This window comes from Pleurodeles waltl, chromosome 7, assembly GCF_031143425.1.
Source record: "Pleurodeles waltl isolate 20211129_DDA chromosome 7, aPleWal1.hap1.20221129, whole genome shotgun sequence".
NCBI lineage: Eukaryota > Metazoa > Chordata > Amphibia > Caudata > Salamandridae > Pleurodeles > Pleurodeles waltl.
In genome coordinates, this window is record NC_090446.1 from 1,114,582,940 (window position 1) to 1,114,596,577 (window position 13,638).

At 50.4% G+C, this 13,638-nt stretch overlaps 1 protein-coding gene across 1 annotated transcript in view; it reads left to right on the plus strand.

Moving 5' to 3' along the window:
* Positions 1–13,638, plus strand: part of LOC138246998 (polycystin-1-like) — a 521,270-nt gene that overhangs the window by 417,647 nt on the left and 89,985 nt on the right. The gene's annotated exons all lie outside the window — the stretch shown is intronic.

Sequence of the window (13,638 nt, forward strand, 5' to 3'; positions counted from 1 at the left end):
TACATATCCATTCCCATACTATTTAGTTGCAATACTTCACATTATCATACAACACTCCTTTAAATCTCGAAATTGTGTTTTTTAATTATTTGTTTTTCTTTAATACAGCAGTACATAGTAAACAAAACTACCATCAACAATACAGAGTGCCATATACATAGCAGTTCGTCAGAAAATAGGTGAAGCTCTTTGGTTAACAGGCCCAAAGAGCTTGCAATGCACTACTAAGTTGCAGACCCGCTGGCTACTCTTTTCCAAGTTGCATTTATCTTTTTTCATTCACTTTATCTGCAAGGTGGTATATCACCTGACGTATTTGTTTTGGTCATGCCCAGACTGGACTATTCTAATGCATTATTTCTAAACATTAATCAAGGTGCCTTACATAAGCTTCACCTCATACAGAATGCAACAGCTTGTTTAGTCGTGGGTCTCCCAAGGTCAGCCTCAGCTAGTGAGAGTCTCAGACAGTCACACTGGCTACCTATTAGAAAGCGTATCTCCTTCAAGGCTTTATGTCTTACATATAAGGCTCGTCATTCCCAGGGATTTGCATATCTTCAATCCACTTTAAGGTCGTATACTCCTAGCCGCTTTTCAAGATCAGCGGGTCTGTACAAGATCCTTGTTCCCCGCTGCAAGAAAGTCAGATGGGGAGACAGGGCATTTACTGCTGCTGCAGCTAGGCTTTGGAATTCCTTTCTAGTACATAATAGAACGCTTGAAGATTATGGCCCTCATTACAACATTGGTGGTAAATGGCGCTTACCGCCGTGCAGGAGACCACCAACACACAGCCGCGGCTGCGGAATTCCGCTACAGGTATTACGACCCACAGCTCGGAATCCTCCAAAATTCAGACACCCACACAAATCCGCCACACCAAATGTCAGTGATAAATTGGCGATAACAAAACCGACACCGTCACGCCAACAGGAATACACCCACACTATCACGACCCACGAATCCACGCAGCTGTCTTTCAACCGCAGTATTCCATTGGTGGTACACACCGGCGCGCTCAAAATACACACACATTTACAAAACACAACCACATTGGACAATTTGAAATACACACACCTGATACACATACACACACCACTCCCACACACTCAATACAATATAAAACACACACCCACATCACCCACAAACCCTTACGACCAGAATAGCAACAGAAGGCCAGAGAGAGACACCACCATCAACAAACTAGCATCCACAGGCATTCAACACCATCACTTACACAACATCCACGCACCTCACACAACACACACCAACACATCCCCTCACACATCACAACACACACCACCTCACACATCACCCACACCACCCCATGGCACCGCAAAGACACCCCAGGTTTTCTGAGGAGGAGCACTGGGTCATGGTGGAGGAAATCATCCAGGTAGAGCCACAGCTATTCGGATCACAGGTGCAGCACACATCCATAGCTAGGAAGATGGAGCTATGGCGCAGAATCGTGGGCAGGGTCAACACAGTGGGACAGCACCCAAGAACACGGGATGACATCAGGAAGAGGTGGAACGACCTACGGAGGAAGGTGCGTTCAGTGGTCTCAAGACACCACATTGCAGTTCAGAGGACTGGCAGCAGACCCCCACCTCCTCCCCCACAACTAACAACATGGGAGGAGCAGGTCTTTGCTATACTGCATCCTGAGGGCCTCGCAGGAGGAATGGACTCTGCTAAGTCAAATTTTAACTACCATATCACCCACCCTACCTGCATGCTAACACATACCCCCACCCTCGCCCTCACCCCCATCACTCCAACTCCTCATATATGTCCCATTATCACAAACCATATATCCCAACACCAAGCCCTGCATGCAACACAAAAGCATGGACACCCATCACCAAAGCATGTCCACTACAGATACCAACACAGACCCCAAAACAATTATCACACAAGGTCCTACACAAGAATGGAAGCACTGGGGTACAGGGTCACCCACCCATTGCACACCACGGCACACACAGATACAATAATCATGCTTTTACACCCCTGCAGGACCCCTCCCCAATGTCACCGGACAGGAGGTTCCAGACATGTCCACCCCCCCACTGAAGAGGCCCACATTGATGACAGCAGCTCTGTCCAACTGGATCTAGATGACCAGCCCGGCCCATCTGGGACCTCGGGACAGTCGGTTCCCCTGACACAGTCACAGCCCACCACAGAGCCTCCCCCTCAGGAAACACCAGCACAGCACCCACACAGCGGGCCCAGACCTCTGTCCCCAGGACACGTGCAGCAGCAGTGTGTCCACCACTACAGGGAACCCAGGCAAACCCACCACCCCAAGAACAGGAGGGACCTGGGGGCTGTGGCAGTGGGCACATGGTTCAGGGGACAGAGGCCCAGGAAAACAGGGGAACTGGGAGGTCTGCTGTGCGATAGGGGGAGGACAGGCCCAGGGAACCCACTCTCCACGAGGCCCTCTCCAACATCATGGGAGCGTACCATCATTCCCAGGAGACGATGGCAACGGTACTGGCCAAGTTTCAGGAGACCCAGCGGCTGCAGGAGGAACAGTATTTGGGGTTCAGGGAGGAACTCAAGTCCATCAACACCTCCCTGGGCACCATTGTAGTGGTGCTGAAGGACCTTGTGAACACCAGGAGGGACACTGTGGCACTCAAGGGGCCCCTGACACTAGCCTGGACGATGAACTGCCCACCACCTCCGCCGGCGCTAGTGGACAGGAGGCACCACCACAGGACCACGACACCAGCATCCCACCCCCTGCAGATGGAGAACCACCCTGCAAGCGGTCCCTGAGATCCAGGACAAAGACAGAGAACAATGCCAAGACCCCCGCCAAGAAATGAGACCACCCTGATTGTCATCCTTCTGTCCCACTTTGTCACCCTGTCCATCCTTAAACTGCCATTGCTCCACTTCCTATGCCCCTTTGGACAATGCACCTGTGAGACAAATAGACTGGACTCTGCCATGGACATTCCTCCACCATCACCCCTGACCACTTTAAAACCACCTCCACTATTTTGCACTTAAATAAACACCCTTGATTCACAAAACAATCTGTAGTCAGTCTGTGCTTTCACAAATGTGTATTTGCAATAACTGAAGGAAATACCAATGTCCATTCAATTTGTCAACATACCTATGTCACACAGCTCAAGTCCATGAGGTAACATACCAGAGGTCACACAGTGGGACCCACATCTGTGAAAAGGAAAGGCAAAGTGACAAGTCAGGGCCCATACACTGGGTGAAAGTGACAGACAGATGATAGGTCTTACAATTTTATCAGATGTAAGAGGCAGTGATGTCTTCTTACCTGTGTCTCACTGGAAGTATTGCTGGATCACGTTGTTTCTGTTGTCTATGTCCTCCTCTTCTGCCTCATCTTCTTCACTGTCCACAGGCTCCACAGCTGCCACAAGACCCCCTTCTGGACCATCCTCCTGCAGAAAAGGCACCTGTCGTCGCAAAGCCAAGTTGTGCAGCATACAGCAGGCCACGATGATCTGACACACCTTCTTTGGTGAATAATAGAGGAAACCACCAGTCATATGGAGGCACCAGAACCTGGCCTTCAGGAGGACAAAGGTCCTCTCAATCACTCTCCTAGTTCACCCATGTGCCTCACTGTAGTGTTCTTCTGCCCTTGTCCTGGGATTTCTCACTAGGGTCAGTAGCCATGACAGGGTGGGGTAACCAGAGTCACCTGCAAATGTCAAGGGACAACTGTTAGACACACACTAACCCTTAGGGACAACCCCCAGACCCAGACAACTATTCACACTGTATAGGGTCCTTGTCCTCACCTATTAGCCACACACAGTGCCTCTGGAGTTGCCCCATCAGGTAAGGGATGCTGCTATTCCTCAGAATGTAAGCGTCATGCACTGAGCCAGGAAACTTGGCGTTCACATGGGAGATGTACTGGCTGGCCAAACACACCATCTGCACATTCATAGAATGGTACCTCTTCCGGTTTCTGTATACCTGTTCACTCTTGCGGGGGGTACCAAGGCCACATGTGTCCCATCAATGGCACCTATGATGTTGGAGGTCTGTCCCAGGGCATAGAAGTCACCTTTCACTGTAGGCAAATCCTCCACCTGAGGGAAAACGATGTAGCTGCGCATGTGTTTCAGCAGGGCAGACAACACTCTGGACAACACGTTTGAGAACATAGGCTGAGACATCCCTGATGCTATGGCCACTGTAGTTTGAAAAGACCCACTTGCCAGGAAATGGAGTACTGACAGGACTTGCACTAGTGGGGGAATTCCTGTGGGATGGCGGATAGCTGACATCAGGTCTTGCTCCAACTGGGCACACAGTTCTTGGATTGTGGCACGATCAAGTCTGTAGGTGACTATTACATGTCTCTCTTCCATTGTCGACAGGTCCACCAGCGGTCTGTACACCGGAGGATTCCGCCATCTCCTCACCTGCCCCAGCAAACATGCCCTATGGACGAGAACAGCGAGCACAGAGTCAGCCAACAATGAGGTAGTAAAAATACAATTTTATTGCACACATTTGTCAATCCACTATGTGCCTGTCTCTGTGTGTATGTAAGGCCTAGATATGTGTGACGCATTTAAAATTAATGCCATGTGGCCCCCTGAAATGGCGGCAGCCTGACCTGTAATGTGGGACAAGGGGATATGAGGTAACTGCGCTGGCGTTGTACACCGTCGCGGTAGGCGGTCGAAGACCGCGGCGCAATCCTGCATTGGTTATCATTGGACCTTGTGGTTCCCAGGAGCCAATGACGATGTACGCCAGCGGTGACGGTACGCACCGCCACGGACGTGACCGCCATTTTCTATCTGTTCAATCACTTGATACCTGATCTTCGAAAGGAGAGGACCTACACTGCAAGTGCTGCTGTGACCTCAGTCTGGAAGCGACGATGGCTCATGTGTCTGGGGAAAGGGCCCCTGCCTTCACATCGGATGAGTTGGACAAACTAGTAGATGGGGTCCTCCCCCAGTACTCGCTACTCTATGGTCCTCCAGACAAACAGGTGAGTACACTGTGAGCATGCTGTATGGGCAATGCCTGTTTGGAGTGGTGTGGATGGAAGATACGGGGGTGGGGGAATGAGGCCTGCATGATCCGACGGTGAGTGTATGTGCATCTGGGCAAGGGTGGGAATGTGGGCCAATGACTGTGATGGTCCGGAGGGTAAAAGTTTTTCCTTTTCCCCTGTACTATTCCTCTAGTTCAGCGCCCACCAGGCGTGCCATCGCCAAGGACGTCCGAACCCTGGGGGTCCATCACAGACGGAGCACCCACTGCCGGAAAAGATGGGAGGACATTCGCCACTGGAGCAAGAAGACAGCGGAGGCCCAGCCGGGGATGGCCTCCCAGCGTGGGAGTGGTGCCCGTCGCACCATGACCGCCTGATGTTCCGGATCCTGGCGGTGGTGTATCCCGAGTTGGATGGGTGCTTGAGGGCATCACAGCAGTCACAAGGGGGTGAATACCGTCACATCCATCGGACTCTGTGCGCATTAGAGGTGTCTGGGTGGGGGAGCTGGGCAGTGGGTTCCCCTAGACTAGGGCGAGCTTTGTAGGCAAGGACCCTTTCTGAGGCAGGCTAAGTGGCACCCCAACCCCACCAGTGGTAAGGGCCATCAACACCTAGTCAGGCTCCTGTGACTTCAAGGTGTGCAGCAATCGGGCATAGGCCATGTACCCCATGTCCCTGTGATTAATTATGGAACTCTAAGTGCATGGCGTAGTGCAGAGGGCTGCTGTGTCTGTAGTGTCCGCCAACGGTAGCGGTATTGCATGCACTGAACATGTCTTTCTTCTTTCTCCCCCCCCCTTTTTGTGGTCTCCCTGTTCTTGTGTGTATTATCATCATCAGGCGGAGGAGCAGTGCCACTGGAGCAAGATGGAGCTGCATCCCACCTGGCCCTGGAGGCCGAGACAATGGAATCAGAAGTCACCAGTGGGATGGAGGGCGAGGGGAGCAGAGACCAGTGACACCGACTCCTCTTCTGATGGGAGCTCCCTGGCGGTGGCGGGCCCCTCTGTGCCCCCCCATCTACAGGTACAGCCGCCACCCCCCCTACCAGCACCGCCCTCCCAGCAGCCCCTCAGCGTGTGTCCCGTGGCTGCTCACCCAGGAGGGTGGGCATCTCCTTCGCCCCAGGCACCTCAGGCCCTGCCCCAGTCAGCCCTGCTGCCCTCAGTGAGGAGGCTATTGACCTCCTGAGATCCCTCACTGTTGGGCAGTCTACCATTCTGAATGCCATCCTGGGTGTAGAGAGGAAGTTGCAACAGACCAATGCATACCTGGAGGGCATTCATTCTGGCCAGGCAGCCCAACAGCGAGCATTTCAGGCTCTGGCCTCAGCACTGATGGCAGCCATTGTCCCTGTGTCCAGTCTCCCCCTCCAACTTCCCCCACCCAGACCCAATCCCCAGTACCTCAGCCTATCCCAAGCACACCACCAGACCAGCATGTACACACCTCAACACACAAGGGTGGCTCTGGCAAACATAAGCACCACACATCCCACAGGCCCACAGGCACTCACACAAGTATCGTACCCATGCAAACATGCCAACATCTACTGCCTCCACTGTATCCCCCTCCTCCACGTCTCCCTCCTCCCTCCCTGTCACATCTCCACTCACACCTGCATGCACTACAGCTTCAGCCACTACCTCCATCACCGGCCACCCATCACCACACACCGCTCACGTGCAGTCACCACCCCCACTACCATTCACACATCCCGTGTCCTCTCCCAGTGTGTCTGTGAGCCCTCCTCCCAAACTACACAAATGCAGCCACAGACCCACCCAACAGCCATCCACCTCACGACAGCCTCCAGCCCATGATTCCATTGTCAGCATACGAATACCTCCTACAACCACTATCTCTTCCTCCACTCCCAAACCCCCTCCATCTACCCATCCCAGTGTGTCAAAACGGCTTTTCCTCTCAAATGTTGACCTCTTCCCTACACCTCCCCCCCGTCTGTCCACTCGGGCCCGCCTTTCCAGGTTCCAACCCAGCACCTCAGCCACCACATCACCGGGCACAGTGGTGCAAGAAATAACCGGATTCTGGAGTGCGCCAAGCAACAGGGCTGCCAGTGTCCCAAGGAGCGAGTCCAAGGACATTCCCCCACCTCCAAAACAGAAGAAGTTGCCCACATCCCGGAGGGAGACTGCCAAAACACCTGCCACCAAGGGCTCAGCAAAGACAGCAGTTGGGAGTGGCAAGACAGCTGCACCACCATCCAAGATGGGGAAGGGCCTGCACAAGAAAGGCAAGTCAACGTCGCCGCCAACCTGCACGGCGGACAAGACCGCCACCAGCACCACCACATGCTCCGCTGCCACGGGCACCACCAACAGTACCCAAGATACTGAGCCCTTCACCAGCACCGCTGACACTGTTCCCTTCAGCAGCACCGCGGTCAGTGGGCCCGCCACCAGCACCGCCGCTCATGACACCGCCGCCAACACCGAGGTCAGTGAGCCCACCACCAGCACCGCCGCTCATGACACCGCCGCCAGCACGGAGGTCAGTGAGCCCACCACCAGCACAGTCGCTCATGACACCGCCGCCAGCACTGAGGTCCATGACTACACCACCAGCACCGCCGCTCATGACACCGCCACCAGCACGGAGGTCAGTGAGCCCACCACCAGCACCGCCGCTCATGACACCGCCACCAGCACGGAGGTCAGTGAGCCCACCACCAGCACAGTCGCTCATGACACCGCCGCCAGCACTGAGGTCCATGACTACACCACCAGCACCGCCGCTCATGACACCGCCACCAGCACTGCTGTCCAATGACCGCCACAAGCACCGCCGCTACTGAGCCTGCCGCCAGCACTGCCAGCGGCCACGCCACATTCTGAGCCAGTGGCACCACCGCAGACATGGCTGCCATCCCCAGTGGTCATTCGTACGAGGCTGGTGGTCAGTTCCAGGGGCCTGGGCAGCTTCCATGTTGCCCCACCGTCACTGGACTGTCACATCCACTACCTCAGTCCTTGGCAGGATGAAGCACCCTGGACACCAAACCCCCTCCAGAACCAGTGGAGAAAGGCATCCACTACCTCTTTCCTTGGCAGGATGAAGCACTCTGGGCACCAAGCCCCCTCCAGAACCAGTGGAGAAAGGCATCCACTACTTCTGTCCTTGGCAGGATGAAGCACTCTGGGCACAAAGCCCCCTCCAGAACCAGTGGAGACTGTTATCCACTTGAGAGACTGTGCACTCCCCAGGATACATCAATGGGCAACCCACCCACTGGAGAGACTTGAGAGACTGTGTCTTTGCACTCCCCAGAATAAAGCAGTGGGCAACCCACCCACTGGAGAGACTTGAGAGACTGTGGCTTTGCACTCCCAGGATGCAGCAGTGGGCAGACCACCCACTGGAGAGACTTGAGAAACTGTGGCTTTGCACTCCCCAGGATGCAGCAGTGGGCAAACCACCCACTGGAGAGACTTGAGAGACTGTGGCTTTGCACTCCCCAGGATGCAGCAGTGGGCAAACCACCCACTGGAGAGACTTGAGAGACTGTGGCTTTGCACTCCCCAGGATGCAGCAGTGGTCAAACCACCCACTGGAGAGACTTGAGAGACTGTGGCTTTGCACTCCCCAGGATGCAGCAGTGGTCAAAAAATCCACTGGAGAGACTTGAGAGACTGTGGCTTTGCACTCCCCAGGATGCAGCAGTGGGCAGACCACCCACTGGAGAGACTTGAGAGACTGTGGCTTTGCACTCCCCAGGATGCAGCAGTGGGCAGATCACCCACTGGAGAGACTTGAGAGACTGTGGCTTTGCACTCCCCAGGACGCAGCAGTGGGCAGACCACCCACTGGAGAGATTTGAGAGACTGTGGCTTTGCACTCCCCAGGACGCAGCAGTGGGCAAACCACCCACGGGAGAGACTTGAGAGACTGTGGCTTTGCACTCCCCAGGACGCAGCAGTGGTCAAACCACCCACTGGAGAGACTTGAGAGACTGTGGCTTTGCACTCCCCAGGATAAAGCAGTGGGCAAACCACCCACTGGAGAGACTTGAGAGACTGTGGCTTTGCACTCCCCAGGATAAAGCAGTGGGCAAAGATGACACAGGCTTAGAGACCCCAGTAAAGGCACCTCTACCTGATGACACCACCACATATGCAGTTATTGTATGGGCAATAGCACCTCACAAAGTCACAATGCACGTATAGGAAGGAATAATATGACTTCTTTACTGAGATGTTCCCAGACTGAGAAAAAAATACACAGTTCTTACCCTTGCTAAAAACCACAATAGTGTAAAAGAGCCTGTAAAGGATAGAATAGTGATACCATGAGTATAAAGGAAGTTTAAGGTATCGCCACAAGACCCAGTATAGCTGTGGATATATGCCCTGGGCTTTTTAGTAGTACACATTGCCAGGTGTCTGCATTAAATTACATTTACATTTACATCTGTGGAGCGTATTCCAGCCATAGCATTGAAGCGTTAGCAAGTGAGAAGAGCAGAGTCAAAACAATAGAACAAGAAGGAACAGATTATTGAGAAAAAAGCCAGGTTTTGATATGTTTACGAAACAATATATAATCTTCCAGCTTTCTAATATATACCGAAAGGGAATTCCAAAGCCTAGCTGCAGTAGCAGTAAATGCCCTGTCTCCCCATCTGACTTTCTTGCAGCAGGGAACAAGGATCTTGTAAAGCCCTGCTGATCCTGAAAGGCAGCTAGGAGTATTACCTTAAAGTGGATTGAAGATATTCAGATCCCTGGGAATGAAGAGCCTTATATGTAAGACATAAAGCCCTGAAGGAGATGCGCTTTCTAATAGGTAGCTGTCTAAGACTCTCACTAGCTGAGGCCAACCTTGGGAGACCCAAGACTAATCAAGCTGTGGCATTCTGTATGAGCTGAAGCTTATGTAAGGAGCCTTGATTAATGTTTAGAAATAATGCATTACAATAGTCAAGTCTAGACATGACAGTAGCAAGTACGTCAGCCGATACAACACCCTGCAGATAAGGTGAATGAAATAGATGGATGCAACAGGAAAAAGAGTAGCCAGAGGGTCTGCAACTTAGTAGTGCATTGCAAGCTCTTTGGGCCAAAGAGCTTCATCTACTTTCTGACACATTGCTATGTATATGGTACTCTGTATTGTTGATGGTAGTTTTGTTTGCTATGTACTGCTGTATGAAAGAAAAACAAATGAAAAAACACAATTTCATGTCAAACAATCTACAGAGTTACTTTTGTTTTCTCCGCATGCACAATCACTAGCTTGAAAATTCTGCAAACGAGAAATTTGCAGAGCGATCATACACTATATAGACATAAGTATCAGAAAAATACAACAAAATATGTGACGTTTTGTGGCTTTCTCTCAGCCACGTCTTAGCAGCCTTATATCTGTAGCTGGAGTGGCATAATGAATTGTCAGATGCATTCAATTATGTTATGCCAAAGTCAAACGTACCTGTAGTGTTACAGATAGAGCACATTCAATGCACAAAAAGGGAACTTAGGAAAAATTCCAGTTGCAGATATTTGTAAAGCAGCCACAATGGTATTCTATCCACACTCTCACAGAGCACTATTTTGTGGATATTCTCAGACTGTACCTACAATTGTGTTCCAAATATTTTCCACCCCACAAACCACACTAAGAGTCTGGGCACTGCTTCTTAGTCATTGCAACCTACAATTACACATGCTGCAAACGGAAAAATGTATTTACCTGTAAAACTCAGTTTGCAGCCTACAGTGCGATGTAGGTACATGCACCCTGCTCACCTTTCCTGATGCTACCATGGTGGAACATGTTCTGACATATTCAAATAGCACTTTCCCTTTGGGATTTCAAATTTGTGTACCGTGCACAGACAGTGCACAGACATTAGTTTCACTTTTTGTTTCCACACCCCAACCCTTTATTGGAGGGAACGTAATCTGAGACCTAGTCTGCAGCCTAGTGTACTTATTTCAGGGGAGGTACTGTGATTCTCCTTGAAACAGAAACATCTTCTTCCTAAAAAAAAAAAAAATTGTAACCACCTGTGCCCAACAATGAATGAGAAGTTTGGGCAGGGGGGGCTCCTTCGCAATGGTGAAGGAGAGTCGCCCCACTGGCTAAGATCCAGCAGCTGAGAAATAAAACAATATTTCATTTTATTTTTTAGCTTCTGGCTCAGATGAACCAGCGTGTGAAGGGAGGGGTGAGGCTGGTCCATGGGTGGGGGGAAGGAGAGGGAGTGGAATCAGTTCACTCAGTGCGCATGGCAGTTTTGCCAGCCGTCTTAGGCTGGCCAAACTGACATGCGCATTTAGGTTTCTCCAACCCAGGTGTTTAAACAGCTGGGTTGGAGAAACAGCACAGACTCCAACGCAGTGTCTGAAATGCAGACCAAGACGACCAGACCAATCCTGGCTATTCCCAGCTTGAGAGCAGCCCCAGGATTGTGTGGAGTGTCTGCGCTGGTGTCCCAGGGAATGCTGGGGCACCATCAGAAGACGTGTGCAAGGTGTCTGACAGCATCAGGAAAGGTAAGTTTATTTCTATTTATTAGTATAATTCATTTTTTTAAATTGTTTTTTATTGTAACGCCTGCCCGACCCTCCCGTCCCCTTGAGATTTGCGGCGACCGCTGCTGAGTTTGGGAAGCCTCTACCACGTCTAAAAATAATTTTACGATATGTTTGCTAGTTGGAGACAACCACATTTAGAGGATTTAATGCCTTTTTCCTGCAACCTTCTTTTTCAGCATAGACTTGTTATTCAAGTGGAACTAGTTACAAAGTAGCTTCTTTAACCACCCGCTGCTGGCACAGACTAAAACCACCTGATATTTCACTTTTGACAAACCACAGTTTTGGAGAATCAGAGAATGTGGTAGGTGGTGTAGGGCTGGCTGCAGATTTCTTTATGAATCCAACCTGTGATATTTAATTTGCTTCAAACTGAGTTGCGTTTTGCAACATTTAAAGGCATGTTTTATTGATTGTCACTTTGAAGAAAACAATATTTCATATCTGAATTATTTTAAGGCTTATGTTTTTCAAAATATTTTCAAGGTAATGCTAAACCTCTACTGCGTTTAGATCACACTCCTAGTAAGTATCTCAACTTTAGTGGTTTTCCCTGTATTATATGAAGGATACTGGCTGGTTTGGGAATCCTGTAGCCACGAGGGAGGCATTTGAGCGCCTGATAAGGGGGTTACTGTTGTTTGCTCAAATAATTCAAATCTGAACTCTCTCCTTCTATTCCTTTTCTGTGTCTCGAAACGTCACCCTATTGTGTTTCCTTTGCACCCTCTGGCTCTCAACTACACCCTCTTCACAAACTCTCTGACTTCCACTTGCTTTCACCTCTCTGTAGCTCACCTTGCATCTTCTCTACCCACTTGTGCCATCTCTCAGGATTTCTGCACCGTATCTGGCTCAGTTCCCACTGTTTCAAGTCTTGTCCTTCTGCAGAGGCCCAGCTCCCTCTTGCTCCCTGTCCTACTCCATACCCCATCCACCCCGCACGCCACCATGCACTCTCGCTCAATTTTATTTTTCACTAGACCCCTCTCTCCCACCTTCTCTAGCTCCCTCTCACCTTTTGTTAATGCACTCTCAAATTCCTGCTATCCTCTCTCTTGAGAAGTGGCACTGAAAGCGTGGGTGTAGGGGCACACCAGATATCCTTGATAAAGTTGAGACGGAGAATTAACAATATAGAGCTCATTATGCATTCATATTGAAGCATTTACTGTGAGTTCAAGTGAATAAAGTGTCAAATGATGTGCAACTTTGCTTGACAAAGTACTTGAGATCTTACACAGAGAGATGTGCTTCCTGTTCCTTTGTTGACTGCAGTTTCACTTTGTCATTTTAAATAGTCACTCTCTTGCTGAGAAATAGGTGAAAAGAGAATGCCACAGTATTCCCGAGATTTTCTAACACATAAGTCAAACGTGGTTGCTTTACAAAGTAAAGAACAAATATCTCAAAATAGATATCAGCAGTATGAAAAGAAAAAAGGCACTTAAGTTGATGGCCAGCACCCCCTTTCAGAAAACTGTTCCAGCAACACTGCTGTTGAATCTATTTCAACTGTACCAATTGTCTCCCTGCACTATTTTCCACCACATTCTGTCTTCATGTACCCTATCTGCCGCGTCCTCTGTCTCTTCTCTCTACCTATTAACACCCTCTATCGGGGGCAGAGCCAAGTGCCATGGAAGATGGCGGCCCTTCCTAAGAGCCGGGTAGAATGGAGATGGGGAATCGAACCAAAAGTTACTTCTCCGACATCAAAACCTTCAAAAAACAGGAAAATGCTTCATCGGAAACCTAACGGATACTTCTGAACCTATATTCTGCGATCCACTTGCTCTGCAACTCCTTTGGAAACGATATAAGGGAGAGCAGAGCCAAACGCCGTGGAATATGACGACTCTCCCTTAAAGCTGGATGGAAGGGAGATGGGGAATCGAGCCAAAAGTTACTTCTATGACAGCAAAGTCTTCAAAAAACTAGAAAATACTTCATCGGAAACCTAATGGATGCTACTGGACCTAAAATCCACAATCCACTCACTCTGCCTCTCCTTTAGAAGCAATGTAAGTGAACCAACGCAGTGGA